This window comes from Lontra canadensis, unplaced genomic scaffold (assembly GCF_010015895.1).
Source record: "Lontra canadensis isolate GAN:19392208 unplaced genomic scaffold, GSC_riverotter_1.0 scaffold96, whole genome shotgun sequence".
NCBI lineage: Eukaryota > Metazoa > Chordata > Mammalia > Carnivora > Mustelidae > Lontra > Lontra canadensis.
Window position 1 is genome coordinate 5,655,847 of NW_022631090.1, and position 12,379 is coordinate 5,668,225.

General features: G+C 38.2%; 1 pseudogene; it reads left to right on the plus strand.

The window, feature by feature from the left end:
• Positions 1-5,649: 5,649 nt before the first annotated feature.
• Positions 5,650-11,746, plus strand: LOC116854904 (annotated as a pseudogene).
• Positions 11,747-12,379: the final 633 nt, after the last annotated feature.

The window sequence follows — 12,379 nt, forward strand, 5'->3', positions numbered from 1 at the left end:
AAAACGGCTTTGCAGATAGATGGTGATTTTAAACTAATTTTGTCATCTGCTCTGTGGAGAGAGGAGAAGGGAGAACATTATCCAGACACGAAGCTTGTGTTAATATTAATTGGTGATTATTGCAATGTGCGCTGCAGCTTTTAGTTTTTCTAAAATGCAACCATCTGATTAGTTAGCTCCATTTGGAGGAGAGGCAGTCACAATTACAGAAATAGAAGAAATGAAAGTGTTTTCAATAAGTTGCGTAAGAATACAGCTTCTTAAGGGTTGTTTTTATTTTTTTTTTTCATAGCAAAATTGGATATAGGAACCCTTCAAGTGTACATGGAGGAAATTACAGTACTTTTTGATTATCTCTTGGCTCTCACCCTTTTCTCCTATACCTCATAATTCTATTTAAATAATAATAGTTTCCATACGAAAACTTTCACTGTTGTAAAGCCAACAAGACGGGGACTTGATGCAACGGTTAGCAATGCGGTTGTATGATTAACAACAAAAAGAAAAAAGCTATGCTGGCTTTTTGGACTCTATAGTTTAAACTGTTGACTCCTTGAAATGATTGATGGTTTGAATTTTCTTGATGCAAGACTCTCGTGGTTTTCCACCTATACCTTTGGCTTCTTTCCTTCTCTCTTGTGTGTAGATTCATCTTATACTACTACCTAGCCAGTTTTAGAATCTCTTCTCTTCTCACTCTGTGCTCTTTCTTTTGGAGATCTTATTTGAATTACCACCTTACTCCAATGACCTAAAATTTTATCTCTAACACAGGTTATTCTCTTCGAGCTACCTACATAATGTATCCTCTTATTCTAAAGGCAGTCAGACTCACCATGTTCAAAAATAAGATTAAAATTTATCTCTCCAAATAAGGGTCTCTACCAAACATGTCAAACCAAAGTCATCTCTGATACCTGTCTCCTCTCCTTTCCTTGCCCCATCCAATCTGTCACTAACTCTCTCCATTTCTTCTCTTACTATCTCTCAGCTCTGTTTCTCTTTGGCCCTACCACCAGTACTCTAGTGCAGTTTACACTCGCTCACCTTCAAAACCTTCTAAATTATCTTCCTGCATCCACCTTTGCCCCATTTCAATCTGTTTTCTGCAGTGCAGCCATTTCAAAATACAGATATGAACGTGTAATTCTCTGATCTTGAGAAAAGTTTAGAAGTTTTAACAAGACCTAGAAAGCTTTGAATGATCTGAACTGTTCTCACCCTCTTCAGTGTCCTCTCACCTTGCACTTGCTGCAGCTCTCTGTGCCCCAACTGCACTGGCCTTCCTTTAATGCCTGGTCTCTCTATGCTACATCCTGCCACAGGACCTTTGAACATGCTTTTGTCTTGGATAGGAATGCACTTGCTTCATTTTGTCTGGTCAGCTCACACTCATCATTCAGATCCAAACTTATTTTTCTTTAAGAAAGATATTTATGACTTCCTTGACTTGTCAGCTCTCCGTAGCTTACATTGTCCTATTCCACTGTGTGTCTCTTTATTATGCTTGTCACATGGGTGTGTGGCTGGTGAGGGTGGGAGCTCCCAGCTGCCCAGGGCAGTGGCAGGGTGGAAGGTGCTGTCATCTGGATGGGGGACAAGCTTTTGCTTTTCCTTTGTATCCTCACACATTGAATCCGGGAAGGAATTCCCTCAGCTTTAAGAAGCACCAGGCTGCTGCTTTTACTTAGATTCAACTCCATTTCATACTTACTGTTCCTTGACTATGTTCTATACTTTTCCAACTTGATGCTCACTCTGCAGGGTAGAGCCACCTCTTCCTTTTCCATCTGTAAAGATGCTACTTTCTCAATAATAATAATAATAATAATAATCAGAATGCTTTGCTAGTCGCTTACTTTGTGCAAGGTTACCTCTATTTTGCCACTCAATTCTTACAACAATCCTGTTTTGTACATTCTAGTATTAACTCCATTTTACAGATGAGGTAAGTGAGGCTCCCAGAGGCTAAGCAACAGCATCCACCACAAAGTGTGGAACTGTAGGAGCTAGAGTTTGTGCGGAGAAACCTGACAAAACTGGTTTCTCATGATATGTTCTACTTGGTGAAAAGACAATTCAGTCATAAAGGCTTTTTTGATGCACTCAACAAGAAGTGATCTCTTTTTGCAACTTTCTCTGCCTTGTGTGTATACTTCTTTTATGTGATTATCATATTCTGTGCTTTATTATGAATATGTGTATTCCCATGAAGCAGATAATAAGGTCTTTGAGGGCAAAGACTATATCTACTTACCGTGCTTTACCCTTGAAAGACTTTAGGATAGAAAGTTAGTCAACCTCTATTATGTAAGAAGGTTGAACCAATCAGTAGTTGCAAATTTTTTAAATAAAGATTTTATTTATTTATTTGAGAGAGAGAGCACGAGCAGGATAGGGGAGAGGGTGAGGGAGAAGCAGACTCCTGGCTGAACAGGGTGCCCGATGCAGGCTCCATCCCAGGAACCTGGAATCGTGACCTGAGCTGAAGAGGGTCATGACCTGAGCTGAAGGCAGACACTTAACCGACTGAGCCATCCAGGTGCCCCAGTAGTTGCAAATTCAAATGAGTATAGGGTTAAGAATGTAACAAATGACCGAGATGGTCCATTTGGCTGTGTTATACCGAAGAACACAGCCCTATCTGGAGGGAATAGCAGCTATTTGGTTCCTCTTGATTGTGATCACACTGAATTGTGTGTTGCCTTGTGTTGCCAGTTCTTTTGATTTTTCAAGAGAATTCAGAAATCTGGATTTTTATTTTTTCTTTTTCTTTTTTAAAAGATTTTATTTTTAAGTAATCTCCACACCCATCGTGGGGCTTGAACTCACAACCCCAAGATCAAGAGTCACATGTTTCACCAACTGAGCCAGCCAGGTGCCCTAGAAATCAGGATTTTCAGATAAATAAAGTGATATCTCCTGCTTTTTAAGTGTTGGGAAAATTAAAACATAGACTAGACTGATACGGGGTAGCTCATGGCCAATGACTGGTAGATAATGTTTCTGCTCTTCCTTCGAGCTCTTTTTTTTTTTTTTAAAGATTTTATTTATTTGACACAGAGAGAGAGAGCACAAGCAGGGGGAGCACCAGATAGAGGGAGAGAGAGAAGCGGGCTCCCAGCTAAGCAAGAAGCCAAACACGGGACTTGATTCCAGGACTCTGGGATGATGACCTGAGCCAAAGGCAGCCGCCTAACCAACTGAGATTCCCAGGCGTCCCTTCCTTCAAGCTCTTATTTTATACAATAATGATTCTATGTAAATGAATATTCTAATACTATCAAATTTCTTCTAAAAATCACTGCTATTGTGAGAAGTATCTTCTACAATGTTTGAGAGTAGGAAGAAATAGAGAGAAGAAATATCAAACCCCCAAGGTTTCACTAATGTTTTGGAAGAACATACATATATTTGATAGAACAGTATCTGAGTGCCCATTCTATAATTATCTGTGTGTGTATTTATAAGCATAGATGAGATATAATTTGCATATGTATCATTGAATATGCATATATTTATTTTATACACAGAATCTACAGATTTACATTACATTTTACATTTATGCAAATTTACACTTGAATTTACCAAATATGTAGATTCATGTCAGAGATTTTTGAAAAATTAAAAAAGGCTCAGATTCAATTTTAGCTGAAAAGGGTTGAAAACTGGACAGTGATCTCATCGCTTTGATAATCTAATTCCCTAAACTAGCCAGATCTTGGAAAATGAGCAGCTTAAACATGCTTGTGCCTGTGCTAGAATTTGAAATGACTGTTTAATCTGTTTTGGTCCTAACTTGTATAATAAGAATATTTTTGATAAGCTACATGTTGATGGGAATGAAAATGAACTAGATCAGTCACCTTCAGTACATGCAAACTAGAAACTCTTTTCAAGTTAAGCTCTATTGCAAGAGCTGAGTTTCTCAGGTCACCAGAGTCTTATACTGAAAAACAGTCTAGATCAACATCTAAAAATAGGTGTAAAGAGCCTATAGTGGACGTGGCCCAGCATGAAATACTGTGGGAATATTGAAGAAAGGTAACATGTCCAAGGAGTCGAAGTTTGGTCAGTCTTGGAAAGAATGTAAATATTTTAGGGATTTCCTTCCTGGATTGGCTTTAGAAATAGGCTAGACATTAATCTAGAAGATGCTCAGTTTCTTTCCAATTTGTTGATGCTTTATGTTACAATTTCTTTGGGGGAAAGAGTATTGTCTTAAAAGCACATAACTTCAAACTTCCTTCTTTTAGAGTTTCTTCTAGGGTGCAGGTTGCATTTTTAGCACAAAAGTAAATAGAGGTGGTTATATATTAACCAGAGGAATGACTACAGGAAGAGAACATAATATAATCCCCTTGACATTCTGTAGATTACAGAATGTTGGAGCTGGAAAGGACTTTAGCAGTTCCTTAGCAGTTGTCTTACCCTCTTGGGGAGTTAGATTAGATATCTCTAAGACCCTTCATAGCTCATGTGTCAAATGGGGCAGCTGAGGCCCAGGGTCAGAGTTTATATTTACTGAGGATCAATCTTTCAGGGGAAAGGGAGTTGACTCTTAAAATACCAAAATGAATTCATCTGAACCCATGTAAAATTTGCAACAATTTATGTGGCATTCCAAATAAATGGGGCAGAATTGGTCTAGTACTTGAGATCCTAGAAATAAAAATTTTCTAGCACATCTCTTTCTTTAATCATAAATTCTAACATATCTTGTGCATCTCTGTGGAAAGAAGCAAACCAGTTAAACAGAAGCGCCTAGCTCAGTGCTAAGTTCATTGCAGGCTTTCAACCCATATGTGTTCAGTGACCAGAGGCAGTGACGCTCACCATAGATTTCTATTTAGTTTTTCATGTTTCTAATCTAGATGTCTCACTACTGGCAGTGGAAGTAACTTTGTGATATTCAGAGTATATTTTATTTGACCTAAGGCTATAACTCTTCTTTGAGACATAAACTAATTGAACAATTCATTTTGGTATTTTTTTTATCATGAAACTGCTGCAAAAGGGATATTTGACTGCTATATAATTTTGTCAGATATATGAAGAGAAAAAGCAATTATTTGCCTGGATTTTATGTCCTATTAAAATTAAATAAATGCATAAAATACATAAATAAAACCTCATTGAATGTTGGAATGTCAGGGAAGAGAATGAAATTTGTGTCTATTATTCTCATTTGTTCAGCACAGCTGAGAATAGGAAACTGGTGCTATTAAGTTTTAATCTTTCTCCCTTCACATCAGAACACTCATATATATGATTTTTTAAAAATTCAGTGGGGAAACTGTATGTACTTCAATATAAATTGCTACAAATTGATAGTATTTCATATGAGACATTTAAAAATTATGAACTTTACTTTTATGTTCATCTTTCCCATAACTGCCAGGATAATCTCTTACCAATAGTATTTTCATTATATTCGTCTCTTGCTCAAAAACCTATAGAGAATGCCTATAGCTTTAGTGTTGTAAGTAGGAATTGTAGAGACAGAAATTCTGGGTCTGATTCTCTACTTTTTGCTTGCCGTGTGGCTTTGGGAATGCCATTTTTTTCCTCTGAGGCTCAGTTTCCTTATAAACAAAGTGGGGAAATATATTACAAATGATAATATTGTTGTGAGGGATACATGAGAAAATGTTTGAAGCTCTTCGCAGAGCACCTGGCCTGAGGTAAGCCCTGGTACATACTAGATATTCAGTAACTATTGATTTAATTAGCTGATAGATATCTAATGCTTAGAAGAAAACATGCAAATTTTTCACCCTACCCTGTAAGAACTGGCTCCCATATTTATCCCAGGCACCAACACTTTTAGTTTGTTATGGCTTAGTTAGGATAGGTCCCTTTGTTTTGGCCAGACTGATTTCCTTTCTGCCCTTATACACTACTCAGCTTCTCGGTCCCATGCTTGCACTGTTTTCATTACCCCACAGAAAGTGCCCTTCACTCTTCAATGCCACCGTATTTCAATTACTTTCGTAATCTTGCACGAAACTCACCTTTTCCAGGAAATTGCCTAATTAACCCCATCTGACTTAGGTCTCACCATTATTCTGGTTCATCTCAGCACTCACGTAATCAGTCTGTATAATCCTCTGCACCTGCAAGCATACAGTTTTGCCTTGTTCTTAATTCATTTTCTGCATATTTTGCTCCTTCTCCAGCCAGTTTCAAAGCTCTTCAGTGGCAATGAGGAATGCATCTCCTACTTTGTTTGCAACAACACCCTTTCCCATATTACCCTTGGCCTCTAGTTTCAAGAAAGTTGCAAATTTTGCTGAATAAATGAATCAGTGGTATTTCATGAAATTGCATTTTGCAGCTATGGAAAACCAAACATCAAGTGGATACAATTTCGTGCTTATGATCTAAAGCAGCCAACCAGGCGTTCTGACAATGAACAGATATTTGTGATTATTTTTATATTTTCTGCAATGAGGTTGAAAGAGCACACTTCATTATGTGACTGCAGGGACAGTGGTTAGCCTAGCATATGACATCACAAAATGTTCTACTGGTACAGAATGAGTGTACAATTTAAAATAATGATATAGCTGTGTGACCTTGGGCATGTCGATTAACCTTTCAGGTGCTTTGTTTCCCCATCTGTAAAATAAATGAGGGGTTAGGTTCTGTTATCTCTGTCTGCTCTCAGTTCTATCATTTTCAGGTTTTTAAATCATATACTATGGCCTCAGTTGGTAGTGTGGCAGTGTGTATATGATGTGAATGGTTACTAAGTGATATCTATCTCAATGGTCATCGACTGTTGCCCTTTGAGGGTGCCCAAGTATATATTGAATATATGTAGCTTTTGTCTTGGGCGGATGACATTTGTGATCTATTTCCTAAGAAACCACATGGTCCTAGGACTAAGATAAACAAGATTCAGTATTTTCTAGCAGGCTAAGAATGAAGAGGGAAAGAGAACGAGAAGAGGTTTTAATTCAAGAATAGACTGAGGCTTAGGGAAAACAGGGTCAGAATTTGCTTTACCAATAAGAAGTATCTTTCCCCATTCTCTTGCTCCCCTTCACTCACTACACCCCAGAGAACCACCTTCCCCAAGGAAGAATTTATCATCCACTAGAATTCAAAATATCATAAAAATTCCTATTTTTAAAAAGATTTTATTTATTTATTTGACAGAGAAAGATCACAAGTAGGCAGAGAGAGAGAGAGAGAGAGAGAGAGGAGGAAGCAGGCTCCCTGCCAAGCAGAGAGCCTGATGTGTGTGGGGCTCAACCCAGGGACCCCGAGATCATGACCTGAGCTGAAGGCAGAGGCTTAACCCACTGAGCCACCCAGGCACCCCAAATTCCTATTTTTAAGAACATAATCTTTTTTTAAACATGTAAAGGGGTGTCTGGGTGGCTCAGTGAGTTAAGTGTCTGCCTTTGGCTCATGTCATGATTCTGGAGTCCAGGGATTGAGTCCCACGTCTGGCTCTCTGCTCAGTGGGGAGCCTGCTTCTCCCTCTGTCCTTCCCCCTGCTCATATTCTCTCTCTCTCTCTTTCTCAAATAAATAAATACAATCTTTTTTAAAAAAGAGAAAGCATGTAAAAATTTTATTTACACAGGAAAGTAGAAGGACATGTAAATTTATCGCAATGAATATAAATCCCTTGCAAAACTGCCAGTGCCCTAGGTTAAGGAGATTAAAGAACCAGAAGAGAATTGTGAGGAATTTATTCCCCAACACCAACCCAGAACTAAAAGATAGGTTATATTGACCAGTCTAGTTTCATTAAAACATTTGTTTCTAATGACTGAGTGAAAATTACTTATTTGAAAACATTGTCTTTCAAACCATGCACTTTTTTTAAAAAACAAGAAGTCTATGAAATTACAAAATTATGTTTTTCCTGAAAATAGATATCATTTCAATGAGTAATGAGTAGACAGAGAATATATATGGTATAAGAGTAAACCTTCCATAATGAGAATCAGTTTTGGAGTTTTGTCATGTTACAATAACCTATCCTGGCTTCTCAGAGCTTGGCTGTTTATGCAGCACACCGAGCATCTAGTTCTTCAAGCTATGATATGAATGATCTAAATGGATTATATTTATGTATCCCTTATACATAAAATAACCACAGAGACATGTTGTTGTACCCACATGACTTGACAAATGGGGCCCAAAGGAAACTGAGAAGCAACCTGAGAAATTTGTCCAAGGGTGTTTTACAGCATCAAAGGGGCTACATAAGCCTTCTACCAAGACTGGAAAAAAAAGAACAAGTCACTGTGAGGTCAAGAGTATGTATAGTGAGAGCGAAGCTGGAAGGTAAAGGGTTGCTGGAAGCATAAGGGATAGAAGTCAGATAATAGGATATTGGAGTTAAGGATTTCTGATGCAGAGCAGTTCTGGTGATGGCAAGGTCTAGAGGGGCTTCCATGGCTGTGAGTGGGTAGAGAGAAGTGAAGGTCAATGTCACAGGTGTTGAGGTTAAGACTTATACATGTAGGGTGTTAGTGGACGGACTGTCCATAGGGATCTTTATTGACTGGATGAATAGTGAGCAGCTATTCTGTGGAAATGAGGAAAATGAGGAAATGAGGAAAATGAGGAAAACACAGTCCCTGACCTCAAAGACCTTCCATTTTAGTAGACAAGATAGACAATTTAAGCAAATCATACAATAAAATATAATGAATGTTACTTTTCAGAAACCGAAGAAATACATTTAGCCAAGGCGGGGTCAGTTCTCTGGTAGCTAATGATAAGGGAATTATCTTTAGGAAGCCTTCCCTTCCTCATTTTTCTATCATTTTTTGAAGTAAGAATAGGCTTTCAGTTATAGATGAAAATAAAATAGACTCAGAAATTCAATAATTTGTCTGCTGTCATAGAGCTAGTGAGTGGTAGAGCTAGGATTCAAAACTAGCTCTGTCATAGTTGTAGTTCTGCTATGGCTGTGTAAGTTGACTATAGCCCATCCTTCTGGCTGATCATGACAGAAAAATATGGAAAAATACAAAACCTGCTATTTGAGGACTCTAAAAAGTTAATAGAAGCAGTAAGGTTATGGAGTGAGGTCAAAACTTGGAGAAGTGACCCGCATGGGGGTGAGTTTCCATTTTTTCCCCTTGTGCTCCTTTGTGCCTAGAGTGGATCTCAGTCACGTAGTGGTGTTGGAAATAAAACTCTGATAGAGAGATCATGAACTTTCTGGCCAGAAGAACAAAGGATAGGAGCACCACAAATCTGGATAGTGTGGGAGGAATCACAGTAGGAGAGAGCTGGAGAAGAGGCCTCTTAATTGTGTATAAGTCTCAGCCAGACTCCTGAGCATGGGATGGGCCATAATTAGCCAAGCAAAGGCTTTGAGGATTGGAGTGAGATTAGAATCATCCACACAAGTCTCACATCAACCCTGAACAATACCTGCATAGTACAAATCCAAATAAGCAGAGCACCTTCTTAAAGAAAGAAAACAAGATTTAATTTTTGACAACTTTATTGAGGTATACTTTACATATGTACAATTTATCTGTTTTATGTTTAAAATTCAGTGATTTTTTTAATTGAAATCAAGGACCATTTCCATCACCCCAGTAAGATCTCTTGTTTCTGTTTACTGTTAAACTCTGTTCTCAACTCCAGCCCCTGAAAACCACTAATCTAATTTTTTTTTTGGTCTCTGTAGGTTTGTATTTTCTGGACATTTCATATAAATGGAATCATACAATATGTGGTCTTTTGCATCTGGCTATTTTCACTTAACATAATGTTTTTGATGTCCATCCATATTATAGCATGTATGCATATTTTGTTTCTTTTTTAAGGATGAAAATTATTCATTGTATGGTTATTCCACATTCAAAACTAAGATTTGACCTGCCACCCATGTAAGGCAAGACAGAATATATGGTCTAAACCTAACAGGGTGATTACCTGAGAAAACAAAACAAAACAAAAGTCAGTGTTCTCCAAAACCCCAGAAGTTTCAGGACCTTGAGTCTAAACAACTTAGTAGTCAAAATATCTGAGTGACTATGTATACTAGACGTATTAAGAGCCTGGAAAATATGGCCAATCCTCAAAGGAAAAGACAATCAGCAAATGCGAACCTTGAGAAAACTCAGATGTTGGAATTATCAGACAAAGTATTTAAAACATCAGTTATACCTCGGCTCCATGAGGTTAAGGAAAAAACACTTGAATGGATAGATATTCTCAGCACAGAAATAAAAAGTACATAAAAAAAGAACCATATGGAAAATTTAGAACTAAAAACTACAACATTTGAAATGAAAAAATTACCATCTGGACTCAATAGTAGACTAGAGATGACAGAGGATAGAACTAGTAACTAGAAAAATAGGTCAATAAAAGAAATACTGTATGATTTCATTTATGGTTTTTTTTTTTTTTAAAGATTTTACTTATGGGGCCCTGGGTGGCTCAGTCGGTTAAGTGTCTGCCTTCTGTGTAGGTCATGATCCTGGAGCCCCAGGATCCAGCATGGCATTGGTCTCCCTGTTCAGCAGGGAGTCTGCTTCTCCCTCTGTCCCTCACCCCACTCGTGCTCTCTCTCGCTCTCTCTCTCTCAAAAAAATAAATAAATAACATCTTAAAAAAAGTGGTAAAATACTAACACTAAACAGATTGCGAAAGTTAAGTGTATATATTGTAATTTCTACTGAAGTTATGAAAAATATAATTCAAGGGAAAACAGCAAACAAGCCAATATATTAATTGAAATAGAATAGTAAGAAAAATATCCAGCCAACTCAAAAGAAAGCAGGAAAGGGGTTAGAGAAGGGTAAAAACAGTGGGGACAAGCAGCAACAAATACTGTCATGGATCTAAGTCCAATCATGACAACAATTACATGGAGTGTTAAAACTCTAAACACAAATTAAAAGGCAGAAATTGAAATTAAATTATAAAAAACAAGACCCAATTACATGCTGTCTGTAAGAAATACACTTTAAATATAAAGGCATATATAGGCTAAAAGTAAAATGATGGAGCCATCTGACTGTGAGACAGCAGCAGGTGGAGCCACGTGATCCTGTGCTGGGGACCAGGCCGAGACCTGGCGATGGAGCCTTGCCAGGCCCTGCGCCCTTTGCTGTGCTTCTCACCCTGTGCTTTCAATGGAGGTACTGTATTGGTAATCGCTGGAGGAGATTTTTCAGTTGTTTCTTCTGACACTCTCGATTGAGCGAAGGGCTTTTAATTCGCACCTGGGATGGCCCCAGGTGTTACAAATTAGCAGACAAAACAGTCACTGGATGCAGCGGTTTTCATGGAGACTGTCTTACCTTGACCAAGATTACTGAAGCAAGACTACAGACATGTAAGCATTCTAATAACAAGACCATGACTACAGGGGCAGTAGCTGCAATGCTGTCCACAACCCTCCATTCAAGACACTTCTTTCTATATTATGTTTACAACATCATATCGGAACTGAATGAAGAAGGGAAAGGAGCTGTGTACGACTTTGACCTGGTCTGATTCTACCACTGAGACTCTTTCAAGGCTAGAGGCTCAGCAAATGCCATGCTACAGCCCCTGCTTGACCACCAAGTTGGTTTTAAGAGCAGGCAGAATGTGGACCATGTCCCACTGTCCTTGGACAGAGTCACGCATCTTGTGAAAGATGTCTTCATTTCTGTGGTGGAGCAGGATGGTTTTACTGGGGATGAACTCATATCTGCATCATGACTAAGGAGGGCAGAAGGGAGGGGACTGTTCCCCTGCGGAAGGATTGAGCTGTGTGTTGTTATCATTAATCACTTTAAAACTGGTTAGTTTTGGGGCGCCTGGGTGGCTCAGTGGGTTAAGCCTCTGCCTTCAGCTCAGGTCATGATCCCAGGGTCCTGGGACCAAGCCCCGCATCAGACTCTCTGCTCAGTGAAGAGCCTTCTTCTCCTCTCTCTCTGCCTGCCTCTCTGCCTACTTGTGATCTCTTTCTGTCAAATAAATAAATAAAATCTTAAAAAAAAACTGGTTAATTTTGTATCTTGGAACTATCCAACTCATTTCTTTTATTAAAAAGTAAAGCCTGAAGTAATAAAGAAAGTAAAATGATGAAAAAAATATACAGTGCAAATAATAATTGAAAAAAATGCTGTGGTGGCTATGTTAATATCAGACAAAGGAAACTTCAGAGCAATACCTAATACCAGGAATGAAGAAGGAACTAATTATGAAAGAATTAGTTCACCAAGACATAACAATCCTAAATGCATATGCAGCTAACAACAGATCTTCAAAAGACACCTGATAGAAAGTAATTTAAATGAAAGAGGAAATAAACAAATACACAAATGTATATGGTGACTTCTATACAGGTATTTCAGTAATTGATAGAAGAATTAGAACGGAGATGAATATAAATATAG